This window comes from Saccopteryx bilineata, chromosome 4 (assembly GCF_036850765.1).
Source record: "Saccopteryx bilineata isolate mSacBil1 chromosome 4, mSacBil1_pri_phased_curated, whole genome shotgun sequence".
Taxonomy (NCBI): domain Eukaryota; kingdom Metazoa; phylum Chordata; class Mammalia; order Chiroptera; family Emballonuridae; genus Saccopteryx; species Saccopteryx bilineata.
In genome coordinates this window covers 216751017-216764863 of record NC_089493.1, presented here as the reverse complement: position 1 = coordinate 216764863, position 13847 = coordinate 216751017, and the positions used below count along the sequence as shown (strand labels likewise).

The following is a 13847-nucleotide window of genomic DNA, read 5'->3' as shown; positions in this document are numbered from 1 at the left end:
CTGAATATTTCAGTGAGGCATTTATGTTAACATTTATAGCCAACACTATGTTCAAATGGTGCAGTTTATGAACGTTGCATTTAAAAGTTCTTTTAGGTATTTCAAACAATTTGAAGTACATCTATTCTAAAATTAACTGAATACAAACACAATAGGCGTTTGTTTTGTTTTGAAATGTGTATTTCAGAATTGTTGAATTGTGGGGTACTTGTGAATGTGAGAACATAAGAGGCAAGTCATGCAGTGAAGGAGAGGAAGAAGAGAACTGGGGATGTGCAGGAAAAGTGCAGGCTCTAAAGTGAGACAACCTGAGCGGAAAGCCAGGTCTCCAGCTGTGCAGCTCTAGATGGCCTAAGAGCTCGGAACTTCAGTTACCTCACCTAGAAATGTGAACTAGAAATACCTCTGTCTTAGAGCTTGAGGTGTTCAATAAGATGGAGCAGTGCTTGGGACATTAATAAAAAACAAATTTAAAAGTTCTTTTTCATGGGGACTATGGAGCTCTAATATGAAACACTGCATTGTATAAAAAGCTAAGATTTAGTTACACCATGGTTTGCACTTCAGTTTTAGAGTTAATGTGTTCATGTATGTGCCTGGCACGTGGTGGCCACACAATAGGTGTTGAATGAGAAAATGCTGACCTAAACAGAAATCTTGGACTTTAACTAGGAATTTTGTAAAAGGAAAAACTAACAAACAAAAAACAGAATGAGAAGAGGTCCATTATTTCTTTCTTGACTATCTTTAGATTCAGGATTGATATAGTATTTCTTATAAGCAGAAGGATATACTACATGATCATTTTTAGGCTTATTATTTCTTGATAATTATGTTTCGAGTGCTTTCATTTTGTATTTTACTAATTAAGCTATTACCTTCTCCAGAACCTAGTTTTTCTATAGAAAATAACAATGTTACTCCATTCTGTGAATGGAGGAAATTTACATTATATCTGTCTCTGTGGGGGGTGGGAGTGGGAAGGAGAGTCAGGGGTGTGGGAAGGCGAAGGACTGGTATTCCCAGCCTGCCAGGCTTTGATCTGGGGCAAGGTGCTGGGTATCTCTTTGTGCTTGCCTAGGAAATATTCCAGTGTCACAGGGAGTGAGACATTACGTAGCAAATGAAAAACACTACAACAGGTTGAAAGAGAGATTGAGGAGGAATGCAAAAAGGGTTATATTTTAGTAGTTTGAACTGCATTTCCCTCCAGTTTTCTTAAAGAGGGGTTCAGCATCTCTGCTTTTCACAAATTATGTAGCTCACGCAGGGACATGTGGCTGAATCTTCAGATGCTCTTGAGTCTGCCTGACCTCCCTGCATCTTCCTCTTCGGCTGCATCTGGTAGAATGTGTCTTCCTCACACTGTTTTGCAGCCTCACTGACCTTCTGTCTGTTACCTCTACATCAGTGATTTTCAACCCTTTTCATCTCATGGCATATAAACTAATTACTAAAATTCTGAGGCACACCAAAAATATATATATTTTTGCCAATCTGATTAAAAAAGTAATTTTGATTCATTTACACTGGACAGCTATTGTTGTGTTAGCTGTTGTCATTTTTTTATTTGATAATCTAAGAGGAGAGACTAGTGCGCCTGACTAAATAGTATCCTAAAACATGCAATAGGTATTGCATGTTTTAGGAATTCTGTGGCACAGCAGTGTGCTGCCACGGCACATTAGTTGAAAATTGCTGTTCAGTGCATTTCTTTCAGTTTTCTATCTCTGAGACTTTATTCTTGCTGTTGCTTTCTCCCAGGATACCCTCTCTCCTTCTTGTGCTTTGTACCTCAGCTTAAATACCACTTCTTTAGAAAATCCCCTCTAAGGACTCTAACCGAAGAAGCCCCTCTCCCATGCCAGCCAGTTTCTATCACACCTCCTTTTTTGATTTCCCTTATAAAACTTAACCAGTCTCTCCTTATTTACTTATTAACCATTTTCACTTGAACAAATGTAAAATTCCCTGAAGGGAAATCATGTTTGTAGTATTCAAAATGATGCACGTGTACCAGTGGGTGGAAAGTTTTCCAATTCATAGTAGGTGTATTATAATTTCTTGCTAATTAAATACATGCTATTTATTCATCCTATAAAACATAAAATATCTAGTTTGTCAAAAACAATAAGATTTGAACAAAAAATTAATACAGCTCTTCTAGAAGCCTTTGCACAATTAGGAATAGTATATAATCACTTGGATGGCCAAAACTGTTATAAAATACCATATTATTTCTTGTGTGGCAACAGAATAGAGTGGTTTGGAAAGGTTTAGGCCATACAAGTCTATAAGAAATACAGTTTCTACATGGTTGTATTCACACAAGGAAGTCAGGTACTTGGGGAGAATAAGACTATGAGAATCTTAAAAGAGAGGGCACTAATCACAAGTTTAAATGTTACAAAATGATTAAGAAGAGTTTAGTTTCCAAAAGTGTATGTAGGAGTCAGAAAAGAAAAAGTAAATTGCTCTCCAAGAAAGTGGATAGGGTTTCAGCTTCCTGTTGGGTAAAAAATAGCGCAGTTGTAAAGGTTATTATTTACCCCAAGGCCATGGGTATATGTACTCTATGTCAGTGCTCGCTGAAACTACACCAAGCTAAGTCTTGCATTCACCCTCCTAAAACTCCATGACCCATCTCTTTCTTGATCCTTTTGAAACTCTCTGCTTTGAAAATGTTATTGCATTTTTGGAGTTGATTAATTCAGACACATTATTGTCTCTTTGGTGCTGGGCCATCTCCCCATCAAAGATATTCCCTTCAATTATCCATAGATACATAGCATCCATAGGTCCACAAGTACTGAGGCCCTGATTTCCCATCCAGCAACACTACCAGGTTCCCTTTAATGCCAAGAGAGAAGTAGGTGCACCTAACATCTTGGCCAAGACATGAAGTAGTGGACAGGCGATGATTCTGAATTACCAGGCTAGATTTCAGTATCCATTTTTAGCTCCAGATTGATGCAACAGACAAATGACAAATTTTAGGAGGAACATCCAACAACCCAGACTTTGAGAATCACACAACCAATAAACTAGGTAATGGCCATTGATCCCAGGAAAAAAATAGCCACAAACACTTTGTTTTGATTTTAGGCATTTTCGTAGATTAATTTTCCTACAAGTAGAGCACATTCCCTAAGACAATACTTAAAATTAGAAGAGTATATGCTCAAGAAAAGTCTCCTTGTGAATGGGAGAGGAGGGTAGGGAAAAGGAAAAAGCTAAGTTAGGGCTTGGTGTCAGGTGTCCAACTTTGGCCAGACTCCCACATACACTTTTGGAAACATTGGAGATTTAATTGTACCAGAGACTCTGTCCAAGGAGCAGGATTGAGGGAGTAAGACTTTTGTTTTACATTAGTTACTCATTGGCTCAGGGAAATCCAAGGTGGTGATGTTTTTCTCAGGTACCTAAAGTTAAGTGATTCTAAGACACTGTGGGGTTATCTGTTAAGAAGGTTGAGGATATAAACTGTTAACAAGAGTACTAACAGCAGCAGGTAAAAGGATCTTTAGATATCAAAGAGGCCACCAATACTGTCTACAATGGGTATCCACATAGAAGTGGATAAAATGCAGGTAAGTGATTGCAGACAGAGGGCAGGGTCTTTGCAATCTCTGGTAGTTGTCCATTTCAGGAAAGCCAGAGTACAAGACAGAAATAGAGCAAGGACCACACATATATTAAATTTTATAGATTTTCCAAGGAAAACAAACTAATTGGGCTTGGATAGGTACAGATATATTAGATTGTAGACACTAAATGCAGTGCCTTAAGGAGGAAAAGAATAGTGAGAAATTGAGGCAAGGGAGTAAGACATTCGCAGGAAGAGTCCTCAATTTTCATGAATATATGTGGGCACAAATTTATAGACTAAAAACATATTTGAAATTGCTGTAATCCCACGGCATCACATGGCATATTACTATGGGCAGGAAATTTAGGTTTGATTTTCATTTTACTGTGAGCACTATTCATCACTTTCATGTATATCATGACATTTCAAAATATCTTTGAATTAAAGGCTGTGAGAGAATACACACAGAGAAAGTTCACTCCTGAGAAGAACAAAAGGAGTTCATTTCAGAAAACCTTGGCCTTGTAAAATATTTAATATTAAAAATATCAACACTCATTGGATGAGGAACAAGATGTTTTTTTTATAGCAGCTATTCAAACCAATGATGTGAGAAATGGCTGCTTTAGAACTTTCTGCAAAAGAAGGTTAAATCATCAGAGACAGAGGTAGAAATTTAAAGGATGGACCAGAAGAACATACATATGTGATTATTTAATAATAGCCTGGACCAGTATTTATAATACTGAACACACTGAAGGATATACTTTAAATTAAGATAGAGTTGGTTTTAAATTGGAGGATGGCTATTTGTGTATTTTATGACCTTGAATAAGTTACTTAAACTCGCTGAGTTCATTTTCCTCAACTTCTCAATTGCCCCTCGACAAGTTTTTATGTGGGTATTATATATAGTAAATGACATGTATCAAAAATTGTAAAACTCTTTCTCCCACTCCTCAATACTTGAGGTCTTGTCTCTTTGGTCCACAAGGTATATGACATCCTTGCTTTAAATTGTATCTTTGTTGGTGGCAGAAGGTATAGTGAAGCCTCCACCTTGTAATTGGTAGCTATTCATGATGGACAAGCGAGGATAAATTTCATAGCAAGCCTGGATGATATATGATTGAGTGAGCAAAGGAGGGAGCGAGTGGCTCAAGGACACTCAACTTTTAAGGATATAACAAAAAACTTTATGATTCCCAATGAAAAAGCCCATCAAACATGCATGGATTTGTAAACAATACATTCCTTAAGCACATATTAATCATAATGTTAAGGCAGGAAATACAGACTCACATGTTATATAGAATTTTCTTTTTTTATTCAGATCTAATATACATGATATAATATCTAATTATAAGTTGCCATTTACACACAATCTTCAACAATTTATTTCCAGCATTTTGTACAAGGTCCTTAATTTTATATCATTTCTCCATAACTGGGCTTAAATCTAATGAGTCTGATTGGGGTTAAGAAGTGCCATAATGGGAATGCCTAATGATTTCATCTTTGTTTCAACTATATTAAGCTTTTGAGACCTATGATTTTTATCACTATTAAGAGCATTTTCAATGTTCATTTTCTATTCATTTTGGCAAAATAATAAGGGCAAAGAGCAAAAAAATATTCAAATAATTGCATAAAGCCTGCTCTTATAGACAAAGATGGCATTACTGCCCAAACAGAACTCTTGGCTGTCAGGCGGTGCCACCACACATTATTGCAAAATGTCGTTGATCTGTTGATGTATGAAAGTCTGGATTTGGCATACAAAAGGCACTTTGGAATGTCGATGTATAATGCATGAAAGTGTTGTCTGTTCCAAAGCTGAAAATATGAAAGTCAGGGACAGCCTGTATGTATATGAACAAAGAAAAGGAGACAGATATATTAAATCATGTCTGACTTTGTCTTGCAGATGTTAAGGAAGACCTCCAAGTGGAGAGGACTTTGAGTGCAAGTCCTTAGAGGTGAATGAACTTGGATCAGGGATTGGCCCATACTCTAAATGGAACCCATCTTGAAACTGTCAAAGAAGATGGAGAGAGCAAGGAAGAATGATTGAAGAACACAGAATGTAGGAAGAGACATGAGAAAGTTAGTTTGAAAAGTTAGTTTGAAGAGCCCTGTATGCTAGTTCAAGGAGTTTGTACTTTACTTTTTAGATCAGCTGGTCCTTTTATGATTTTGAAAATGAATAAAAAGGGTAGGTGATTTCAATAAAAAAGTCCAGGTTTCATTCTTAGGAATCTACTCAATATTTTATAAAATAATTAAAAGTATTAATATAAAGTTTCATTAACCTTCACATAGTCAATACAATTGACTTTGAAGGTAATCTTTCTCCAGATTACTTTTGCATGTTGTCTTTAACTTCACATAAATGGAATAAAATAGTATCTATTCAGTGACTTGCTTTATTCACTCAGTATTATGTTTCAGAGGTTTAGAACTTGATGCAGGTAATTGTCAATAATTAACTTTCCATGGTATGATCTAACCCTGATTTTTATTTATTTATTATACATTCAATGGGCATTTGCTATTATAAATAGTGCTATTACAAGTGTTCTGGTGCGAATATATAAATGTTTCTTTAGGGTTTAAACCTAGAAATGTAATTTCTTGGTCAAAAGCAATGTGTATCTTCAAAAATGATCTCAAACTGTTTTCCAGTGTAGCTCACCAGTTTACACATAGACCAGCAGTGTCTACATGTATAAATATTTGTTTGCATAACATGCTTGTCAGCACTTGGTGTTGTCAAACTTAATATTTTGCCCTATAGGTGGATTTATAATGCTATCATACTATAGTTTTAATTTACATCTCATTGAAAAATAATTCATTTTAACACTTTTTTAATTTGTTACCTGTTTGGAGTTTCTCGTTTGTGATGTGTCAGTTCAATTCCTTGACCATTTTCTCTTCTGTATTTTTTTATTTTTTAACAAAAGTTGTTTGGAAATTGTGGACCCTATTTCTTTGTGACACATGCTAAACATAATTTTCTCTGGATTGTGTATTTTGTTTATCTGAACTGCTTGATTTGAATGTGGTCCAATTTTCAATTCTACCCTGTATGAGTTGCACTTTTTGTATGAGGTCAAAAAAGTTTTTTTTTTTACTAGTGAGTACAAGAGTCTACTATATTATAAATGTTTTATAGTTTTGTTTTTCATATTCAGGACTGTGTCACTACTAGATTGACTTTAGTGAACTATGAGGTAAAAATCTAATTTTACTTATTTTTCTCCACATGGTTAATCAATTGCCCCAGCACCATTTATAGTAATGATTATATTTTTTCCATTGATCTAAAATGTCAACTTTGTTCCAAATCAAGTTTCTATGAATGTGTGGGATTTTCTGGGATATTTTGTTTAGACTATTTTTCAGTCTCTATGGCAATATCACAATGTCTTAATTTCAATAATTTAAAAATAATTATTGATTCTAATAACAGATACATTCTAACTTGTTATTCAGGAGTCTTAGCAATTCTTAAGTTATTGCTCATTCATTTTTAATCAACTTGTCAGGTTCTGCTAAAAATATTTTTAGAGACTGTATAAAGTTTTATTGATAATTTAAGAACATTTGATATCTTTATGATATCAAATCTTCCAATGTAAGAACATTTCTCCATTTATTGGTTTTCTTAAAAAAAATTTATAATGTTGTCTATAAAACTTTACAGATTTTTATATTATATCAATTCCTCAGGCTTCATATATTTTTTTATAAAACTTTAACATTTAAAAATATTATATATTCTAAATTTGTATTTGGAGTATTAAAAAGTATAATTTAACATTGTATGTTATTTTATTTCTTGCATGCTTGCTAAAACTGCCTTCTAATGAATTCTAATTGTATGTATTGATTTTTCTTAGACATTGTAGGTAAGAAATACTATATCTTGATTTACCAAGGTTTTATTATTTTTACTTCCAACACGTATACTTTGATATCTTTTTCTTGTCTTACTGTATTGGCCTTGATAGCTAGTTCAATAGTGAGTAGAATTGATAATAACAGAACTATTGTCTTGTTCCTCATGCTGTAGGAACAGGCTTTGTTATTTTACCATGAAGAATAATGTTTACTATAAGTTTTTTTCCAAACTACCTTTATTTATTCAAGAGTGTTCCTTTCTATTTCTTGTGTGGTCATATGTGTTGTTTTGCTTTTTGAAAAAAATCATGTGTGATTTCTAAATTATCAAGAAAATTTTCTAGACCAATAGATAAGATCATATAATTTTCCCTTTTATTTCTGTAATGAATTACAGTAATTTATTTTCAAATGTAAAAACTTGATCATGATTTTTCACACATTGCTAGGTTTAATTTGCCAACATATATTTAGATTTATGCATCTGTATCTTTAACATTTCCTTTCTCATATTGTTCTAGTCTAGGTATAAATCTAAAATATTCTACTCTCATAATATAAATTTGGGGATATTTTTGTTTTTGACTATATTCTATGATAGCTAGGTGGAATTTTAATTATTTGGTTTTAACTGCTCTGTAGATCTCACTGGTAAACTGTCCAGACATGAAGTTTTCAGTATAGGAGAAGTTTTTATAATCTGTAGTCTAAGCAATGTAGCTCTGTCTCATTTTCCATTCCTATCTTTGGTGCCTTATCTACTTTTCTATTAACTTTGCCAGATAATTGGCAATTTTATTATTGTCCGAAAAGTAATAAATTTGCTTTATTGATTCATTCCATAGCATGTATATTTTCTTTCACTAACTTTATAACAACTTTTTTGTTTTGTTAAGGTTTATTATTATTATTATTTTTTATTAAATGAGAGGCAGGGGGCAGGGACAGACTTTGTGTGCTCCCTGACTGGGATCAACCTGCAAGCCCCCTTTCAGGTGATGCTGTGCCCAGCTGGGCTGCTGCTCCATTGCTCGGCAATTGAGCTATTTTTGCACCTAAGGTGAGGCCATGTAGCCATCCTCAGGCCAACTTTACTTGAACTGTTCAAACCATGGCTGCAGGAGGGGATGAGAAAGATAAAGAGAGACAGGGGAGGGGTGTAGAAGCAGATAGTTGCTTCTCTTGTGTGACCTTACCAGAAACTAAACCCAGGACTTTCACACACTGGGTCAACGCTCTACTGCTGAGCCAAGCTACCAGGGCAAGGTTTATTCTTTTATATTTATTTTATTTTATTTGATCATCTGACTTCTTTATTAAAATAGACATAGCCTTATAAATTCCCTTCTAAATACTGTTTTAATTACACCCCACAATAATGATACATAATATTTTATTATCATTTGTATTTAAATGCTATTATTTTTATTATTTTATTTAATCCTTTTATGGTTTAATTCTAATATCTTGTATTTCATAGTATTTAAGTTTGGTGTCAGGTGTTTTGGGTCTCTATTTTCTAATTCTGCAATGTTATTATTACTAGTATTATAAAAATTATAACATTAAATTTATATAGTTTGTTGTTCACAATTACTTTTTTGGCATTATATTGAACATATAATTTTATTGAATTCTGGTTTTTATTAAGTCACCTATCAGCGTATTTTTGATTCTGGAAAATAAATGGACATTATAATTCTCATAATATTTTTATCTTTATCTTTGGCATTTTGTAGTTTCACTGTGGTGAGTATAAGTGAGGATTTCTTTATTTTTCTTTCTTTCTTTTGTTTTTTAATTAAGTGAGAGCAGGGGGAAGAGAGACAGCCTCTTGCATGTGCCCCCACTGCAATCCACCTGGCAAGCCCACTATGGGGCAATATTCTGCTCATCTGGGGCATTGCTCTGTTGTTCCACAACAGCTATTTTTAGTGCCTAATGTTGAGGCCATGGAGCCATCTTCAGCTCAGAGGGTCAACTCACTGGAATCAACTGACCATGACTGTAGGAGGGGCAGAAAGAAGGGGGAGGGGAAAGGATGGAGAAGCAGATGGTTGCTTCTCCTGTGTGCCCTGATGAGGAATCACACCTGGAACATCCACACACTGGCTGATGCTCTACTACTGAGCCAATTGGCCAGGGCCAGTGAAGATATCTTTAGGCATTTTGAGTATGTAGATTGATGTCTTTCACTAGTATTGAATGGTTCTCAGAAATTTTATTTTCAAATATTGCTTAGTCTTTAGTTTTTCTCCTTTTCTTCAGTATATGTTTCTGTAAATTCAAATTTTAGCTTGAGCTTTTCAGAGCACTCAAATTGTGTAAATTAAGATTGGCTATAACAGCATATGAGAACTCTTTTTTGCTTTTTTATGTTTTTAACTTTGATTTTACTATTAAGATTAGAACTTCGGTGGTCACATATCTTTCAGGGTTTTCTCAGACTCCTCTACGTTTTATTGATGTATCCTTAATCTATTATTAGGTCTATCTGCTGAATTTATAATTTTAATATGTTTTTATTTTTATAAGCTCTCTCTTCCATTTCAAATCTATTTGGTAATTTCTTATACTATATTGTTTTTCTATTCATATTTTAATATTCATTTTATTTAAAAATATATTAGGTATATTTATTTAATATTTAATATTTATAAATTCATGCTATTTTATGCTTGTTTTCTATTTTGATGTCTTTGAGGGATTTGGAGTGTTATATGGGGTTATGAATCTCACCTGTGGGCCATATTTTGGTCCAGGATGAAGGTAGGTTCCAGGAGAGAGTTTCTATTTATCCCTGCATAGCTTCTGTTGTTTTATATAGTTTAGGACCAATGTAAATTTAATTTTTGGCTTGAAATTATCAGAGTACCTATAGATGTATAAACTATCTTTTGCTTACAAAAACTCAGGGGAATACCTTTAACCTTACTTATGCTATGAAGTCTGGACCTCTGGGGTCACAGCTATTTAAGAAATGTCACATGGGCTCCCTACCCTGAGCAAGCTCTGATCTTTATCTCTTGTCCCTTGAGTTGCTAAGATGAAAAGAAAACTTGAAGCTTACTTTCTTTAGTAAGTTCTTCAGGATGACACCTAATCTCAGCTATCCTTTTAACATTATTTTCCACCTTCATTTAGATTTTAGTCTGAATATTTGTTATTTTCTTGTGAATTAATCGAAGCATTGAAGAAACTATATTATTAACAGTTTTTAAAATTCTTCAGTGGGAGAGTGTATTTGAATAATCTTTTTGTTCTAGGCTCTCAGCACAAGCAATCCAGGGAGGAGAGTCATTTGTGACTGAGCAGAGCAGTCCAGGTCAGAGGCCGAAGAGAGCTGCTCTAGTGGAAAGGCTATTCTCAGGGAGAGCTGGCAGGAGCTTCACTGTGCAAAATGGGAGGGACAGTCAGTAAGTGTATTCCTGGTAGGACTGCCAGATTAAACACAAGGCATCTGGTTAAATTTAATTTTCAGATATACAATGAATATTTTTTAGAATATATACCAAATACTCTTTCATCCAGTCATCTCTTACCCCAAATACCTAAGAAGTTAAGGTATATTAGAATGTGTGATTTGTGAGCACTTTATTGTGACTAACAGATAGTGTTAAAAAAGGACTTTTCAAACTTTATTTTGTTATATGTATCACCATGAGGAGGACCTTGTCAAACTGTAGAGTCTGATTGAATAAGTCTGAGGTGAGGTGTGAGATTCTGCATTTCTAATATGGATGGGTTCTACTTATGTAAAGACATGGAATCTCCCCGTAAAATAGGAGAAATAAAAATAATCTGTTCTCAACAGACAAGAACTTCCTGCTGCTCCCTCCTAGGACCCATAAGGCAGAAATAGTTTTCTCAGCTTTTGAACTTTGTTGTTAAAGACTATACTTTCAGGGATCATTTCTATAGTTTGAACTTTGTTGTTAAGCATGCTTGCAAATATAACATAAATTTTGGCTGTTTAGTAAACTCAATTCTTGTAGCTAGCCTTTGCTGAAACATATCCTCAAAGTCCCACCTTACTATTAAAATCCCGAGATATTAGCCCCTGGTGCTGTCCTCTTGCCTACTTTATATAGATATAAAGGATGCATCACAGACAACCAAATAAATATCAGTTTGCCATACACGCCATTTTTTGGAAAAAGTCAATAAAAACTGAAGGGGAGAAGCTATTTTGGATAAAATTTTTTCCAAATACATCACAGCTTTTTCCTTTATATCCCCTTATATTTAAGGCAGTATCATATTATAATTTCTATTTAGTACTAGGAAACAGTACTTTCTATTATACCAGTTGCATTGAGGAGAACTTTATATCTGATGAATTTTTATATGAACTGCATGTAGCTGTAAATGGGGAAATAGTAGGGTAATAAAGATGGAATGACAGAGACGTGCTAGAATATTTTTTACATATACTCTCTTTCTTCCCTTACTTCTGTTCAGTTCGAGACTAAACTTACAAAAACAGATGGGAATGCCTGGAATAAGTGGAGTAACTTTCTGAAGTTTGATTTTCTAATGTGTTTTTAAAGGCTAGGAATATTCTCTTCCTCCTTTGGAAAGCCTGTTCTCAGTTTTTTTCTTTTCTTTTTTTATTAAGTGAGAGGTGAGGAGGCAGAGAGACAGACTCCTCCTGATTGTGCCCCCACTGGGATCCACCCAGCAAGCCACCTACTGGGTGATGCTCTGCCCATGCTCTGCTGGTCTGTTGCTTGGCAACCAAGCTACTTTAGCACCTGATGTGAGAGCATGCAGCCATCCTCAGCACCCGGGGCCAACTTGCTCAAACCATTCAAGCCATGGCTGCAGGAGGAGGAGAGAGAGAGAGAGAGCAAGGGGGAGAGGTGAGGAGAAGCAGATGGTCTCTTCTCCTGTGCTCCCTGACTGGAATTTGAACCTGGGACTTTTACACACCTGGGACTTCTACTGCTGAGTGAACCATCCAGTGCTTCAGTTTTTTCATGAGAAGAGAGGGTCATTCAAATTCATAAGAAGTTTTGAATATAACTATAATATTATTGATGATTATGATTTCCATATCACCTTTTATCCTAGTTTATACAGATATATTATATATCTATGAATTTTTGTAAAGTTTTAAATTTGCTTCTATTCCCATGGTAGTGCAGTATTGGTCATTGTTTGCTATTATTCTGAAATTTTGTTTTACTTATTTTTCCTAGAATTATCATGAGAATAAATACAGATAATGACATATTTTAAAAACAACAATTAAAAAAGAACAATTTTTTTCTTCTAATTCATCAAATGTCATTGCTTTTATATGTGAATGGTTATATTTCATTAATGGCTATGTGATGTAACTGTGTAATTAATTTATGTATTAGCTACAGTATCTGGCCTTATAAAGAAAAGAATTATATAGTATAAAATTGAATGTTTTAAAGCATTCAAGTAAACCAAAAATATTTTCTCGAAAATGTGTTTAAAGAATGTAACAATCAAGCATATGATTTTAATTAATGTCCAAGTAACTAAAAATGTATTTAGTTCATAAAGAAAACATATTGACATCTAATTATGGATCATAGAATTTGATGCAGTGAAACTGTAGTGCATCTGTTCAGTTAAAACATAATCATGGAGAATACTAAATGGCACAATCTATAATAAAAAATTAAAATAATGCACAAATAAGACCATTAAAAAAATCACAGTATGAAACCAAATGAAGTTGGAATTTAGCAGGAGAGGTCTGGTAGTTCTAGCTTTACTGATAACAGAGACTGTCAAATTCATACAAAACTTACTCACTATGCTAATTTTAATGGACTTGCAGCAGAATAGTTTCTCCATTCTCCTTTAATGGAATTAAATTTTTTTAAAGTAGAGAGGAAATTGCCACTAGTCTAGTTTCACATTTTCAGATTTATGTATCAACTGAACTTAGGTTATCTTTCTGATAAATCATGTTTTAAATTAGCATGACAAAGCCTAACATATGTTAAGAATGTTGACCTTATTTTTATAATATCATTGGTTCAATCTCTTGTTTCCTATTTTCACTATTTCAGTTCTGATCGTCACTTCCTCTCATGTGAGATTTCAGTAGCCTCCTCAATAGTCTGGTAGCTAGGGTGATTGGTTCATGATAGACCCCAGGCCTCCTGATCTCTTCCTCTTAAATCTGTTTTATACCTTACAGCAGGGGTTCTCAGATTTGAATTTACATCTGAATCACCAGGATATTTGAATCAAGCTCAAAATTAGCAAGGTATTTGAGATCTCTACAATGCAGCACCCCCATTTTACCTTTCTACTTCTCCAAGTTGTCTTTCCTTGGGTACTTGATACTTTAGCACAAAGAATAATT

At 34.2% G+C, this 13847-nt stretch overlaps 1 pseudogene; it reads left to right on the top strand.

The window, feature by feature from the left end:
• The first annotated feature begins 11385 nt into the window (after positions 1–11385).
• LOC136336863 (small nucleolar RNA U3) lies at positions 11386–11468 on the top strand (annotated as a pseudogene).
• Positions 11469–13847: the final 2379 nt, after the last annotated feature.